The following is a 17782-nucleotide window of genomic DNA, read 5'->3' as shown; positions in this document are numbered from 1 at the left end:
TCTTAAAATTCCTGAAGACTTACTATATATTTCTAATATGGATTTTGGATATGGCCAGTTTGCGTTTACTTTGAAGGAGAAAACAAAACTTAAAAGTCACCCTACATTTTGAACACACCTCGTATATCACGATTCTAAGATTCGTTTAGGAAATATATTATTACTATATTAATTAGTTAACTTAATTAGTAGTTCATCTGAATGTAATTATTGCTTTGGGCTCAAAAGGACCTGATCTTCTTAAATGTAGAGAGTGTTCGATTTAAAGTACTTTTCCGGGGTATCTCCGTTATTTTTATACATCGAAAGGTGTGATTTTCGCGACAGTGTACTACTTTTTCGTGAAACTTCTGCAAACTGTGAGCACTATCTCTTATATAACTTTTCCGTCATAAGTCAATTCCGCCGTCGTAATTAGTATACAGGGCCAGGTCGAAAATTTATCGAACCCTTTTTGTAAATTTATGGACTATAAAATTTGCCTTCTTTTAGCTCTTAAAACTATATAGTATGCACTGTCAAATATTATCAGCGATTGTTAGATCGGCTTAAAGCAATTTATATAAGTTCTCTTGGTAGTTGAAATGAAAATGAAAATCTCTATTATCATTACAAGGTTGTGCTTGTTAGATACCCAAAACGCAGGCAATGGTTTTTTGAGATACTTACTGGTTTAAAAGCAAATTTAATTGAGTACGGATCATTTCTTCACACTCGTCCTAAAACATACAACAAAGAGAATAGGGAAAGAAAAGATATAGATGTTTTAGGCTATGTACAAGTAACACCTTCGTCCCCATGTAGAAAAATTGAGAAGGAAGGAAGTCTAAGTATTAATCAAACGAAAATACCAAAAGGACTTAAACAAATTAGCCTACTGTTACATTGTGCATTTAATTTTTGAAAATTTTCATTTATTTGTAATTTGCAAAATTTTATAGAAAAAGTGTATGCCATTACATATTTATGAAAAGGTAAAAAACGGGTGTTCTGTTTAAAAAAAATAATTAAGAAAAATACTAAAAGAACTTAAATAAACTGCTTCAAGTCGATCCAAAAATCACTGTGAATATGTGACATTTCTTTTTGATGGTTTTCATAAACAATAACCACAACCTACTATTAAATTGTGCATTTAATTTTACGTGTTTCAGTTCTCTAATAGTTGAGATATGAGTGGTGCCTGAAAATGCTTTAAATTAGCTCTATATCGTTAAAACTGAAAGAGCTATGAAACTTTTGTTATCGCATCTTTAGTTTCACAAAAAAGTGGTGCATTGTCACGAAAATGGCAACTCCCTATCTATAAAAATAACGGAGATACGTCACAAAAGTACCCAGAATGGTACACCCTGTACATGATGTAACTTACCTCAAAATACCTTTAACCTCAAAATAGTCTTTACAGAAATAAATAAAAGTCTTTACACTTCAAATAAAAATCATATTCGGCCAAGAAATAATTTCTTGACTCAATCGTTGGGTGTTTTACACTCCAAATATTTGATCCCTTAATGTTTCAGTACTCACTGATGACGGAAGTGTTAAATTCAACAGAAGATATAAAGAAATTAATTTCATTTTTGAAAAAGAAAAGAATAAAATACTCTAGGCCAATAAGGCCAAAACAGATTTTTTTGACGACAGAGGAATAAACCTATTAGTACTATGGTTTTCTTGTAAAATAATTTGCTCTCCCGTTGCTATATATAATAATAATAATAATAAATAATAATAATAAGGATAATTAAAAGCTGCGAGTTTAATAAAAATAAATTCAAGCTTGAAACCTTCCTTCCGTTACTATAGATTTTTCTCTAATTTCTATATTATTCTGTGAAAGACTATGAAGAATGACGTATACGGCAGAGGAAAGAGGGTACACCGTCATTACTTTAATTACTTATAATTACTTCCAATTTTTCTGGAATTTCTTCTAATTCTTCTTTGTACTATCTGCAAACACATCTGTTTTTTGCGAACTAGTATAGTAGTCATTGCCTTCAAACATTTTTAAAACTAAATCCATGTAATTATTATGAGAAAGTAGAATCGCTCTATCATTTCCGTAGATAATTTTGCTTGTTAAAGTGCTTTCAAAATATATGGCGAGCAGAAATGTGAACTAGTCGGTGTTTCGATTTTTCTACTGATCATTTTTTCTTTTTATTTTCTTTTTATCGGGCGCGTATTAGAAACTGATGCGATCGCGGTATTTAATTCGACTTTCGCAAAATGCGAACACGCGAATAGCGTAAGCTTTAGGGATATTCCTCTCTTAACGAAAAGCACTCATCAGGAGTATACATAAGATTAATAGTAGGCTTTGTTTATCCTATGTAAATGCTATTAAGCGCATTTACTGCGCTCAAACTCGCTCTCTATCTCTCTGTGCTGGAGCATTTATTTGCTACCGAACGTTTCTGGTGATTTATCATGCATCTCTAATAGACTGGTTATTTTAAACTTCGCCATTACAGAATATAACGGCACTAAAAGTTTGATATAAAATTTACATATATGCGTTTTATATAACTTACATCTAATCCATCACTTTGCTGTCTTCCGTCCGCCATTCGAGAAGTTAATAAGCGCCAGAAGATGATTTCACTTGATTTTTAATGAATATACGTTACTTGCTTGATATCCAATTTCAAAAAGATATTTTAGTTTATCAGAATTAATTGGAATTTGGGTTTATTTAAACGGAGCTCCCGCATTGTTCCGGTTTCAAAAACAGTGCGTTACAGTTTTTGGGAAAAAATAAAAAACTCTTTTACAAAGCCCTTATTTTATAATTTTTTTAATATTCGGGAGAAGTGAAACTATTAATTCTTGTTGTGAAAATATTGGGACTTCCATTATGCCATTTTTCATTTTCTAATTCTTTTCTTCATAAAGAAATATGAGGCACTATTCAAAAGAAATGTTCCCTAATTTGTGAATTGGCCAGGGAGAATGCACATGTTCGATGGAAGGTTCTGTTTATCCGTCCTCTGTTACTAGTGAGCACCATTTGAGGTAGCACATTTTGGAGGTTTTGGAGGTAGAATTCAAATTATTATTATTTGTACTTGCAACTCTTGGGCTTTACTGGCTTATTCTAGAGTTGAGCAAGTAATTCGATCTTTATTGTTAAGATATTATAGAATTTTAGGAAACAAAAAACGAAAAACAAAAGTTAAGGCACAGTTTATTTTTAAAATATATTATTTGTAGAAAATGGGATAGTCTTTTATTTTTACAAACAAATTGTTTGTATAAATCTTGTATTATTTGTTTGACTGTTATATTAGGAATCTGCCGATGCCATTCATTGGATGTCAAGAATTAATTTGTATTCCGAAAGACGACTACTCATTGCAAGTAAATATGATTTTCTGCTGCTTTATACAGTGAAGCTAGCTGCGAAAGTAGTAAATGTTGGGTCGACGGGAATAAAATAAATGAGTAGAAATACGTATAAACACTCAAATAAAAAGTGTTCTTTTTCGCTTATTTTTTTAAATTAATTTCTTTCGATTTGTGAGATATATGTATTAGCAATTTTGAAATGATTATAAAACAGGTAATTTTTATACTTAACCATTTTTTGCTATTGTCAATTTTGCTAGTATGCCTGTTGTGTTTACAAAATTTAACAGAAAACTTATCAAGTATCAACAAAATATTTTACAATCCGGTCTCTAAAATGATAAATGACCACAATGAAGGTCCCAGTATCTTCAGACAAAGTTCTGTCGGTTGACACATTTTTGGGACACCCCATGTGTAACAATTTAAACATTTTTTAATATAATTAATATATTTAAATAATATTACTTACAAAAATAATATTAAATTATCTGGACCGGCTTAAATTTGAGTACAAAACGTATTCTATATAGGGTTTTTCTCCCAACCCGTTAATTAAAAGTTTATGGAGATGTAATTTTGAAACGCCTTTCAATTTTTGGGGTTAAAGTAAATGCCAAAAGTCTGCTCCATTTTTAAAATATTTTCAACGTTCCATCACTTCCGCGTTAAGCAGCAAATGGAACACGCCATATATTATTACATTTTGAGATTTTGTGTTAAATTCTCAACATATTTTGTGTATAATATCCTATACCTATACCTACACCTACACCTAGGGTTATGGAATTGACCAATCATTTTTTTTTGTGTCAATTGACCGAAACTAATTTAAAAATACGATGAAAGTTATATTTATTCATTTATATATTATATTTATTTTTATTGGAATTCCCCGAATCGCCAAGTATCGTATTCGGATATTCCTTGAAGAGGGTTATAGGTAAATTGTACATAACAAACGCATAATAATTTATTATAAAATACATATTATTATTAAATAATGATAGATAACATTCTACAATTGTTATTTAAGACATTTTGATCAAATTTGACCAGTCATTTTTTGGTCAATTGACCAGCCCCAACACTACTTACACCTATGCGTATACCTTTACCTATTAATAACTGTTTTTGAAATATTTGACCTTGAAAAAAATTGAGCCCCCAGCTTGAAAACTTTAAAATGCATATTTTTGTAGTTTTGGAAAATTTTATATTCTTATTTGGCAAAACGTTAAGTGTTATTGTTGTTGTCTCCTTTAATACAGGGTGTACAAAATTTGGCAGCAAACATTCAAATTTTCAAGTCGATTTTATCAAATGCCTGCCTGTAACTTGAAGTGTATCAAATCCAGGACTTATTTTTCTATTAAACTGAATTAGGGTTACTTATACTTATTCCGAACCATATTAATAATTGTTTTTTCATAGCTAAGTACGTGAAAGGAAAATGTTCAGCCGAACAAATACAATACTATCAAAAAACTTAATTATTCCGAATGCAGTTCGATAGAGAAATATAATTACTGGACTTAATACACATAAAGTTACAGGCTATCCCATTTGAAAAAACGAATTACGACAACAAACTGAATTAAAGCAGACAACAACAATAAGGAAAACGCGAAGAAGAAATCGTGAGGATCAAATTTTCAGAAAGCCGGAGATGCAAAAAAATTGGACGTACCTCAACCCCAAAAATTAAAATGCGTTACTACACTACTATAGTTAATTACAGGGAACTCTGCCGCTATGTTTAAAAAAAAGAAGCTAATAGGGCTCGGGAGTCAAAAAAAAAACAGCGCCGTTTGACGAATAAAATATTTTCGCCTGCGGGACGATAAATAAAAGTGAAAAATGGCGCGACGTTTCCTTTTGTATATAGGTCTGGATTTAGTAATTGCTGAATAATTGGCAAACGTCCTCGGGCGGTGGCCCTTATCAAGAGGAAAGTCGCATTAAAAATTAGAGTAAAAGTTGTCTTAATTTCATAATTTCCCGGTGACGCGAAATATAAAGAGTGGCAGTTTATATTCCGTGTAATTTCGGGATGATGTTGTCTTACAAGGAAACGGAGGGAGAAACACCATTGTTAACAGGGCCCGATTTGCATAAAGAAACCGCCGACAAATAAGATCTGCGAGATTTAAAAACCCATCCCCTTAGTTAATGTATTTATTATTATGGCGTTTAAATGTTGTATAAATTATGCCACGGGAACATAATTTTTCGGCGAAAGCGTAATTCTGGATAAATCTGTACTCCAAAGCGACCGAATCCCGCGTTTATCTCCCCGAGTTTCCCCCGTTTGGGAAACTTTTCACGTAGTGTTTTTCTTCGGATTTAATGCGCAGGCATTTATTGTTTACAGTCGTGTTTAAGGTTTCGCTACTGGAAACGGTGCTACGTGTCAGAGCATGTTCACTATACCCAAACCGGTTTAATAAAGTGTCTAAAAACATGTAGCCAACGAAAACTAAGCCTTTAACTCCGCCCCCGTAGATATTACTAATTGAAAACCACTCTAGAATAGTCTTAAAGCGTTTTTTAAGATCGCTCGATCTCCTCGTAATTAAATTCAAAATTGTAATTCCAGGTGACTATTTAATAAAAGTTTTAACCCTGACAGATGTTAATAGTATATGATGCAACAAGTACGGTAAACGGCCTTAGACTCACGAGTTTATCTGGCACGAGCGGAGCGAGTGTTTAATAAACGAGTGACTTCAAAAGTTTACCGAATGTGTTGCATACTATGCTTTTTCCACTTCCGTCTGTAAAATACCTAATTACGCACCGATCTAGCGTGCGGGAAGCGTCGCTTTACCACGTCAGTTTCGTTTCCCATGAATCCGAGCCACTTCGGACATTTCCGGGATTTTACCGCAAGGGTTTGGGAGCAATCGGATGTTTTCGGAGATACTTCCCACTCTTTGAATTTTGACGTTTATCAATTCTGACAGTCATGTCAATGAATGTATTCGTGTTTTGCGAAAATGTACCCAAAAACTAACGGTCGTAGAAAAAGTACAGTATGCAACACGTTCAGTAAACTTTTAGATTCACTCGTTTATTAAACAGTCGCTCCGTTCGTGCCGGATAAACTCGTGAGTCAAATGCCGTTTACCGCACTTGTTGCATAATATACCATTTTGTATGAGTATATCTTTCCAAGTCGTAGAAAAAGTATATGCAACACGTTTAAGTAAATATATGTTTAAATAATAATATTATATATATATATATATATATATATATATATATATATATATATATATATATATATATATATATATATATATATATATATATATATATATATATATGAACAAGCGATAAAAAGGTTTTACATATATTTTTTAAGTTTCTGGATTCGCTAGGATTGACGAAGTATTATTTTGTATTTACTTCCATACTGGTATTCTCGATCCTACTTATCAAAAATTCACGTCTCTCAGAGATTTACGAGATTTAAATATGTATCAACAAATAAGACAAATGTAATTGGTTTGCAGTGACGGTTATTTTTACAAATAAATTGAAAATAATGCCAATGAAGGTCAAACAATGATAAAATAAAGAATTTTCCGAAAATATGTCACACTGTATATCTAGTATTTTTATGTTAAAAATGTTATTTCCATTAATTATAATGATAGATAATGCTTTTACAGTTGCTAATATTTTAATTTTATTAATTGAAATGAAACTTTTTTTAATATGTATACAATTCTCAATCGGGATTTCCGCCATCGAATCGAATCGAATCAGACTTTAAATCAGCATATTTTTCTTTTTGGAAATTTGGCGGATAGCGAATGTAAAAAAAAAAATTAACGAACCCAAACATCGGCAAAATTCGGCAGGTCGTCCAAAAACAAAATTCCCTCGCTCTGGTTGGTTAAAAAAAAAACTCGAAATAGGAAACTTTCATTCCGTCAAAATCGGTATTTTTAATTGATTTCGAGACGCCCCGGATTCGCATATCTGCCGGATATTTTAAATAAACATTAAAAGGAAACGAACCGAGTACAAAATTAGTTTATTGTTTTGAGAAAAAAAGGAGCACTCGGACTCGAATTAATATTTATCTGGCGCGCGAATTTACTACCCCCTTGCCGTTCGTCCGCCCCACCGCCTCACCACCCCCCCGTATTTGAAAATCGATCGCTTGGGGGGGGGGGACGGTCGGAGGGGGTACGTCCGCGAGATTGGAGTTAAAGTCTGGGGGGGAGTGAGAGGCAAACAGCGGCAAAAGAGGTGCGAGAAGATTCTCGGGAGCCAATAATTATTCAGAAATCTTTAGTCAAGTCGTGGCAATCTCTCTGCCGTGAAATGAAACTTTTAAATTGTTTTGATGTATTCCGCGGCTTATTGTATCTTTTAACTGCAGCATCATTTGCATTTTGTCATTCACGCTTATTGCCGCCTGATTTATGACCCGATTGCAACGGTAAACGTTATTGGGCGGCGGTTTCCTTATCCGTTCCTTCGTTTCCATCCATAGGGAGTTTGGCAGAAATCTTAAATGTCCCAAAATAGCAAAAAAATATATATATGCAAGTTCGAACCTAAGTTATATTTATCGAGTTTTTGTCGGTATTTCGTGAATAATTAGACATTTTTTATTTCTTATAATTTCTGTACTATTTGCCAATTTGAATGGAGTTTAATAGTGTTATAATGGTAAGACAAATAAGTAATAGGTACCAGGAACAGAGTGAAGTTATTTCGAAAATTAATGAATAATATTAATAAAAAGATGGAAGAAAATTATACACATCTGAAAATAATGTACTCCTTGTAAAGTTTAAATTAGAGTTGGGTCAATCCGATTGATTCGGTCACTTTAATTCAATCACCTCATTGCATTGATTGTAACGATTCGATCATCTTATTCGCTCTCGCTAAGATTGAAAAAAAATTACTTATGTGTTGAATTGAATATTGAATGAATATTTTGATACAATCATAATGCAACAAAAAACAGAACTCAGCTTAATACTATACTAACTAAAACAGAAAACGACATATAGGGACAACAATAATTCAAATTCAAATGAATCTGAATCGGTCGTTCGGGCTGTTCGGCTTCAGTGATTATTGTCGCTTATAGTTTATAGCTTGCAGTTGTCAACAAAAAGTTCGGAAAAGAGCAATTGATTGAAAAGATTCGATCCTTTTCGAAACCGTTCACTGAATGATTCGGTTCTCGTAAAATGAATGATTGACACAACACTACATATACACATTATACATCAGGTATATATAAGTCAAGACAAAAAAACCACCTTGTCATCCTTACCACTAATTTGTGATTTGTGATGAAATAAGGATGCTATTTCTTCTAGTATTACGAAGAATAATTGACACCCGGGGGCTCTTTGGTAATTCCACTTTTATTTTCGGGGAGACAGTAACTTCCCAGAGATGTATTCTGCTTTAGGACTAACTCAAGAATGCCTATTAAAATCTTCCTAAAAACCATCTACCTTCGCACAAACTCCAATTGCTTTATTACGTTTACCCAAAAATGTTTACAATAGATAATAAAAATAAACTTTAATTGATGAATTTTGAATGTTGTTGTTTTGGTCACGTCTTGTCGTTACTTTGTCTCGTTTGTCTGATTCTAGTTTCTATTTTACGGAATTAGATCTTACCGCATTATTAATTATAACGGAAAGTGTTTTTTGAAAAGTAACCTAAAGTAACTTAAACCAATGGTACAGTATTATTATATGACATAATGTAATACATTTAAGAGGTTTATTCTTGGTCTTTGAACTTAATTTACTCCAGTTCAAAGATCGGTGTCCTTCTGAAAGAATATTCCTAAAGAATTCCATTATGGATATTTTAGAATTAGATGCTTATTAGATCACTCTTTTAAATCATAGTAAAGAAGAATTTGTCCCCAATATTTTCGTAGTTCCGAAACCGGATGGGTCTAAACTGCTTATTCTAAAATTGAAATCCTTAATTGAACTGAGGTAGCTTTGACTTGATAAAAATCAATTTCACACAATTAAATTAGACTAAAAAACGTTCAGATTTTCACAGTTCACAAACAGCATATGCCAATAAGGCTTGTAGTTTCTTTTGTAACAGCACCAACAATTCAATTTTCAACAAGCTTAATTAAAATTTTAGAATATAATACAGCCTTTAAATCTAGATATGCTATAAGAAATTCATTCGATCTTATTAACAAGGTTAAAGACATAAAAGTTTCTCCTGAGGAGATTCTAGTTTCATTTGATGTTCAAAACTTATTTCCTAGCATTCCACCAATTGACGTAATAAACATAATAGACAAGTTTACCCTATCATAAAACAAGACTTGCTAGATAGTTTAACAGTTTGTTTAGACCAAAATTATTTTCAATTTATTGATCAATTTTATATTGCTAAAGAAGGATTAATTATGGGAAACCCACTTAGTCCACAGAAAATATATACATAAACATCCTTTGAGTAAAGGATTTCTTTGGTGGTATAGATACGTAAATGATGTTTTTGCTTGTTTCACTGGAACCGAAAGACAACTGCAGTCCTTTTTGAATCATATTAATAATTCTTTCCATAGGACATTTTCGAAAAAACAATAAAACTAAATTACGAAAAACTGAAAAATCCGGAGTCTACAAGTTGAAATGTGGATCTTGGTAGAACATTTAAGTAACGCATTAACGAATATGGAAGGGCGTATAAAAATAAATGTTCAGATTCTTACTATGGCATTCATTTAAATTCAGAAATGCACAACTTTTGATATTTTACATAATCATTCAAAAAGCAAAAAAAACAAATTTGTTGGAAGCTATGGAGAATAACAAAATGAGATATTCTAATTTATTACTTAATGACCAATTGATTTAAATGGGTGTCGGTTGTTAAATTTAAATTTATAACGCTATACCTGTAATTAAAAATCTATTACAGCCTGTTTTTATATATGTGTCGGAATATAGTCATATTTTGTATTTGATAAAGGCACGGTGTTGCCGAAACAGCTGTCATAAACCCATAAGCAACTATGAAAATGTGATAATTTTTTGTTCTAATTTAATTGTGTTGAAATCCTTAACTGATTTTTTTGAAACGAGGCATTTAAAGCTAAACGATTAATGAAGAGTATATAACATTTTTCGGCAAAACGATTTCAAATGTTTATGAGGACCTAACTGCGCTCGCTACATGTATACCCTGTTAAGAGGGTTCGGTTTTATACTTAGATGATTTTTTATGGTTTAGAAACCCTTTCGAGAAATTTGCACTGAATGTTAAGTTCATTTCTGTTCTTGAACGGTTTGGATTTGTGATAAATTATGAAAACTTGTCGTGATGTAGGTTTTAATTATGATTCCATTCATATGTCTTATTATTTACCTAAAATTCATAGAATATATGCTAAGAATGGAAAAAACTTCTAATTCTAATAAATTCTAATAAATATTTTAGTAGACGCGGCACCAAACAAGTTAGAGCTTTTTATTTCATAATAGCAGCCTAACATGAGTGTAGGACACAAAACCAAAAGCTTTGACGTCACACGGCTTGACCGTCTTTGGCGATTAATAAGATAATATTTTTTTACAGCACGGTGTGGAAAGTTGTCTGGGATCAAGCAGACAAGCTGAACAGGATCGGAATTGCAGCATGTTTTCCGGGTGAGTTTGGATTTAGCTTCAGGAGGATTTTCGCAACAAATGAGATAACGTTCATGTTCATGTTTCGTAATTTTGACCCTCATTTCTGTTCAGGGAGGGTATTTTGAATTTTAAAATTTAGCGCGAGGTTCATTATCGTTTCTAGAAATATTACAAATTGCATATTTGTTAAACAATTACCGGTAAAACTAGCAGCATACGATAAAAATTGGCCATTTTTTTGTTAATATCGGAGCTTCCATATTAGCTAATGTTAAGCTGGCAACATAAATTTGTCCGGGTAATCCAGTTATCCCGGACTAATACAAGGGAGTTATCAAAAACACAAAGAAAATTAGCTACAAGCCATCGACAAGCCATAAATAAGAAGGATGGACAATAAAGATAGGCATGGATCGGCGTCCCTTTTTGCTGAGTATTGATGTTTAGGCGAAGCGAGAAAAAAAGGTTAGTGTTTGGTGGCCGATGAAATCTGCGGTCATCAATAGGGCAATTCCTTTAACGAGTCCGCTTGTGTTTCCTCTTTTCGCCCCATCTCTCCACCCCACCTTAAGGCCTTAATGTGCCCTTTTACAGCTTATTCAACCGGACGCCCATAAAACATGCCAACAAATTAACTTGACCAACACCGCCACCGCCGCCACCACAAAAATTGCTTGTCCTGCAAACTTCGAATACGTAAGATTACGTTACACAGGGCGAGTCACGTTAAAACTTCTAGAGAATTAACAAACGAATATTTGCATAATGCATAACGATTGATAATGTCAACGTATTTTGGAGTTACTAGATCTGTCTGAAACCAATTTCAAGAATTTGTATTTGAAAAACGGTGGTAAATGTCTCATATAATAAGTAAAACAGGATCTTGAACCAAAATTATTTCAAAACATTTGGCTAATGAAATTAAAGGGTCTGAAATACTGGACCGTTGTCTTTTCTTACTTTCTATGAATTTAAAGCAGCAATAAATAAATATTTTCCTTTAACAAAAGCAAGTATAGATTGTAATTTTGAATTTATAAATTGTAAACAGTATCAGGGAGAAAACGTTCAAGATTTTGCCCTAATACTAAAAAATAACCATGAAAAATAACGTAAAGTAACGGGGGTCTCATTTAGTATCATTTTGCGAAACGTGGCTGTATTTTGATGAAAAAAATTTTCGTAAAGATAGTAGATGAAACAAAGTTTCAGAAGTTAATAAGCAATGATGGTTTAAACATAACCGGAATTCTGAAGATGATCTCTAAAAAGTTCGAAACGGTGAATCACCAACCCATACTCATATATATCGCTGAATTTGTCTTTGAAAGGATTATCCAAAAATGCAATAGTAGGGTGTTCTATATAAAAAAAAAGCGTCGATTAGGAAAATAAAAATAATAAAAGCTATTTTAATGGAAACAACTTTTGTATTTCAATTGTTTTTGTAACTCCAGTATTTTTCGAGATAAGATATAGCCCTCTCTTAAACGGGCCACCCTATACATTATTAGTATATGACAAATGAGTATGGGGACCTCCATATACCAAAATATTGCAATTATATTGTAAATGGTGTTTTATTGAAAAAAAAAAGAGTTTGTTGATTCATCATTAAATTTCGATAAAAATAACAGTTTAGAGGATAATTACACTTTTGAAATTTCATAGTCGTCATTAGTTTCTGGTAGCGGTGGTGACGTTGCACCTGCCTACTATACGGCATGGCCCTTGCAAGAATTTTAAATGGAACTATTTGACTATCTGATTATTATTTTCCATGGTAGAAAATTATTTCTTTTAAAATTGGGGGGTTAACGTTCACCTAGAGCCCTTGAAGTAGGAGGTCACACGAAAACGCATTGTGAATGTCAGATTCTACAGTATTGTTGTCATAGCATTTGTAGTAGTCTCATTTTTTGCGATTTTCGAGCAGCTTGAAGTAATTTTGTGATTACTGTAAACAGTTTAAATAATAATGTAAATCATGACTGAAGCAGGATTTTTAAAAGTCCAATAGTTGTTGTTGGTGTATTTCAAAAACATTTGGCAGGAGCGTTTTAAAACCTGCTAATAACACATTCCTAGAAAATGAAAAATAGGTGCAAGTAGCCTAAATCAAAATTGTGAAAGTTCCCTTTGTCATTTCTCCAAACTTTGTAAAGGACGCTCAACTTAATCTCTCATTATATATAGGTATATAAAAAAGAGCAAATCTCCCGAATCTAATTCGTAATTCGGATCGAGAGGGTGTGGGGCGTAAATAATAAATTAGCACCTCAGCTTCGATACCGGCGGTTATTTTATTTCCTATCGCGCGGCATTTTTGCCGAAACTACTCAGTAGCGCGGCGAGGCTTCACACACAAAGCCGGTAAAAAGCCGTCCCAGGTTCTTATTCTGATTTAATGAGTTTTAATGTCATTATCCCGCAATGATTTTCGGCGTTCGGAGCCGTTTAGAGGCATTTGAAGTCGTTGAGGTGGAAGCGAACGCTGCCAGACGCCACCGACGCTTGATATTTGGCTCTTTTTTAAATTTAGCCGCCGAAGACAGGGACGGGTTTCGATTTTTTAACCACCTCTGTCCTATGGCAGAACGTTATTCCTTTTTTTGTGGCGATTTAGCTCGCCATAAAAATTTTGTACCCATGAACTAAAAAATTACAAAATGTATTTGTTTTAGTTTTTTCTATTATTATTTTATATTATTTAAACATCTTCATCTTCATCTTCCTTTTCTCTTCATTAAAATGCATCCAATAATTTGTATTTTTCATTGCACTAAAAATGCTTTTTTCATTACTTATTAAAAAAAGCAAATATATCTTTTCCTTTTTAAGCTTCTTTTTGTAATTTTTTTATTTCTTGATATTAAGCGTATTTTACAAAATATTACTTATAAATCGATTTTTTTTTCGACAATTTCCAAATGTTCACAAATATTGGAGTTGTTTTGTTTTTATGATTGATTTGTTTATCTGTATAGAGCACATTAAAAAAAAACATTACTTAATTAAAAAAAAACATTTTTCTTTTTTCATAATTTTTTTTAAAAAAATGTTGCATTTTTATTGTCATTTATTGATATGAAGCACATTTTAGAAAAAATAAATAAAAAAAAGTAAACATTTTTTCTTCTTTTTAACATTTGTTTTGGCAAAAATTTGCAGATGCATTTATTTGTATTTTAATAAATATATTGACTTTTTAATAAATAAATAAATAATCGTTTATCGACCACTTATAAATACAAAAACGTATTTTTGAAGTCAGGAAGAGTACAAACAAGATAAATATATTACATATAAACAGCTAAACCAGTGTAACCAGAAAGTAAAACACTCTAAGAATAATAAGAATAATAATAATAAACGTACTATTACAATATATGGATCTATATGCAAAAAAGTTTTTCGAAACAATCGTATTGTTAACTTAAATTTAAAGTATAGTTTTGAGATAACCTACAGTTTTAGTTGAAACTATTACAAAAAAATAAAGGCACTGATAAAAAAAAGTCAAAATGAATGACAGGAAGTGTTTGTTTCATGAATATTTTTATTATTATTAATATTTATTTATTGATGAAGTTTATTATTTATTACATATGATGTAAGTTCAGTAATACATTTTTTTTTTCAAAGAAACTCATACAGGCTCCTGTAATACTATTTTCTATATCGATTATTGAATCGGTTGTTGAGCAAGTTTGACTCATCAACAACCAACGTAGAAGATTTGTAATTACTGATAATAGATTATTTTCTGTCGGGCTGATCTGCTTTCCAAGATATAACAAACAATTATAAAAAATATTTAACTATTAAATTAAATTAATTAAAAAATTATTGACTGACAGTTGTAATGTTGCGTGGTCTCAATCGTCAGCGTGCTGAGAGATAAGAATAATTTCGAGGAAGAAAAAAAGGGCAAAATACGCGTCTGTATTTTTATGCATCTCCCTCTTCTTTCTCTTCATTACAAAAGCGGTTTACCGGGGTGTTTTTCTCTTCTCTTCTCTCGACCGACCTGCATATCCGAGTCGCGGCCTCCCTGATTGAACGGATGTGTCTGATAAACTGTGCCCTCCTTCAAACGCGATCCCCCTCCCGCCCCGCCGGGCCGCCACCCACCCTCCCGCGCGCAAAACGACGTTCGACTTTTCTCTCGCGATACTCGGGATTTTATTTAAATCAAAGGAGGCTTAGGCGAAAGAGAAAAAGAGTCTACTGCAATGTTAATAGGGTAAAAGTTTCCTTTTGATAGCGATTCGTTTACCTAAGGGGCCGTTATTTAAGATTTTTAAACGGCTTGCGGTAAACGATAGCGGGGATCCGTAATTTTCGGTAACGTTAAATATATATTATTCGCATATAATACACAGGGCGTTTATATTTTGCCTTTTAAAATTGATTGATTTTCAATTGTACCGTAATCCGCAACTAATTCCATCGACTTGTTAGATTTTTTTTTGTTCCCGAATTTCTTAATTTAATCTTATTCATTTATATTTCTTTAGAGTTATTGTATGTCTCGTTAGCCGTGGAATAAAATGAAAAAGACTTAGCTTGTGGAAAAAAATGTTTTCTGTGCTACTCTATTATTTTGCAAACCACTGGAAATCACAATAAATTGGCAACCAACTGAATTAAACGGCACTAAGGTAGATATATAGATTGCTATATTAATATATTAATAAACAATTTGGTTCTAATTCATTCCGTTTTGCTAAAGTTTACCTTGAGGAAGTTAATAAAACTTTAATTAGTATTAAAACTAACGCTCATGTCTCAGACAATATTGATAAAAAAAATGATTCTTTTGACTACTCCACATTTAGTCGATCATATCAGTTTCCTTGTTAACAAGTGTCTGCTGACCGGGGTTCTTCGGGACTCATCGAAGGAGGTTGAAGTTATACCCGTCCCAAAGAAAGAGTGTCCAAGTGGCATTAACGATTTTAGACCAATCAGTTTGCCTGCCAACCATCTCAAAGATTATTCAAAAAGTTGCAGCTAAACAACTTCGTCAGTTCCTGTGCGATAACAAAATCCTCCCAGACACTCATTCTGGTTTTCGACCTCTTCACACAACTGATTCTATCTTGCTTCATGTAACTGATGATTTATTGAGAGCAGCGGACTCTAAATTAAACTCTTGTCTCATGCTCTTGGACTATAGCAGAGCGTTCGACACCTTGGTTCATTTCCTTCTCCTCGCTAAACTGGATTTCTTTGGGATAAAAGGTACCGCTCTTTCTTTTTTTTAAATTTTCTTGGTCAGAGATATCAAAAGGTAGTTATACTCATTCAGATGCCATTGCTTTGGAGGAGGGTGTTCCCCAGGCGAGTATTCTGGGACCTATTCTGTTCTCAGTTTATACAGCTGAGTTCTCTACTTTTCTTAAATTTTGTAAATCTCATCAACACGCGGATGATACTCAGTTATATTTATCTTTTGTTGGTAGTGAAGCTTTAAATACCGCTACTAAAATAAATTTAGGTCTAAAAATAAATTCGGAGGTATCTACGGCTCACAACCTCTTATTGAATACTAACAAAACGCAGATGTTTGGAATATTATTAATATTTGGAAATAAAAGGGAAGATATTATAAAAAACGCCTCTTTTAACACTAATACTAAATGATGAGATTATCTCTCCTTCTTCAGACGAGTGTAAAATTTAGGATTATGCGGTTTTCTAAACATGTTGGCTTGGTGTTACAAAAATCCTTATATTTTGAGAACATTGTATATTGATAAACATTTTCTCAGTAAAGAAGTCAAACTTAAACTCTGTGATATGTTAGTTTTATCCCATGTTGCTTATTGCAGTATTGTCTATTGGCCGGATATACTTAATCGAGGTAAAGAGAGACTCCAACGAGTTCAGAATGCTTGTATTGGTTTTAGTTACAATCTCAGAAAGTATGACCATATTTCACAGTGCCTCTCTGATTCGGGTTGGCTCATGCTGGAGGACCGATATAAAGTTCAGTTAGCCATTTTTGTTTTTTTACTAAACTCCAATAAAACCCCTTCGTATTTGTTTGGTAAACTTTGCAGAGGAAATGATATTCATAATCGAGACACCCGTCATTGTTTTAGATATTGCGTTCTTTTACCTATAACGCAGTTAAATTATTTAATGAAATTCCTTATGCTATAACGTCCCTCCCAACAATAAAGTCCTTCATAAAAGCGTTAATATTGTTTATTAGACCCGCTCGCGTTTATAATGGTGGTGCGTATATGGTGTTGGTGCTATTGTTCTTGCGGTTACATGGAAGAGCGCAAATTGCTAATGTCTCCACTCTTGTTTTGTTACTTATATTGTAATATTTTGATTTTCAATAAAGACAGTTTATTGTTATTATTATATCGATCCACCAAAAATATCTTTTTGAAGTCAGGACAATGGATAATTTTTTTTGCCAATATTTTCTTTTTTTTTTTCGAATTTGTTTATGGAAAAAAAATTAAACCAAGTTCTGCTGCCATAAGTTTTTTCAACACACAATTAACACAGTCAACACAACATAATTCGACGCAATAATAATATAGTGTGATGTTTTTCAACCCAATTTGATTGATATTTTCTATTATTATTAATTATAATTTATTATAATATTATTATTATTATTATTAATTAATAATAAAATATATAATAATATAATTTTTATTAAATTATTATATTATATTATTATATTATTATATTATTATAATATAATTATTAATAATTAATAATATATTATTTTAATAATT

The sequence above is a fragment of the Cylas formicarius genome, unplaced genomic scaffold (genome assembly GCF_029955315.1).
Source record: "Cylas formicarius isolate icCylForm1 unplaced genomic scaffold, icCylForm1.1 PGA_scaffold_12__32_contigs__length_19106922, whole genome shotgun sequence".
Classification (NCBI taxonomy): Eukaryota; Metazoa; Arthropoda; class Insecta; order Coleoptera; family Brentidae; genus Cylas; species Cylas formicarius.
This window is presented reverse-complemented; position numbering follows the sequence as displayed.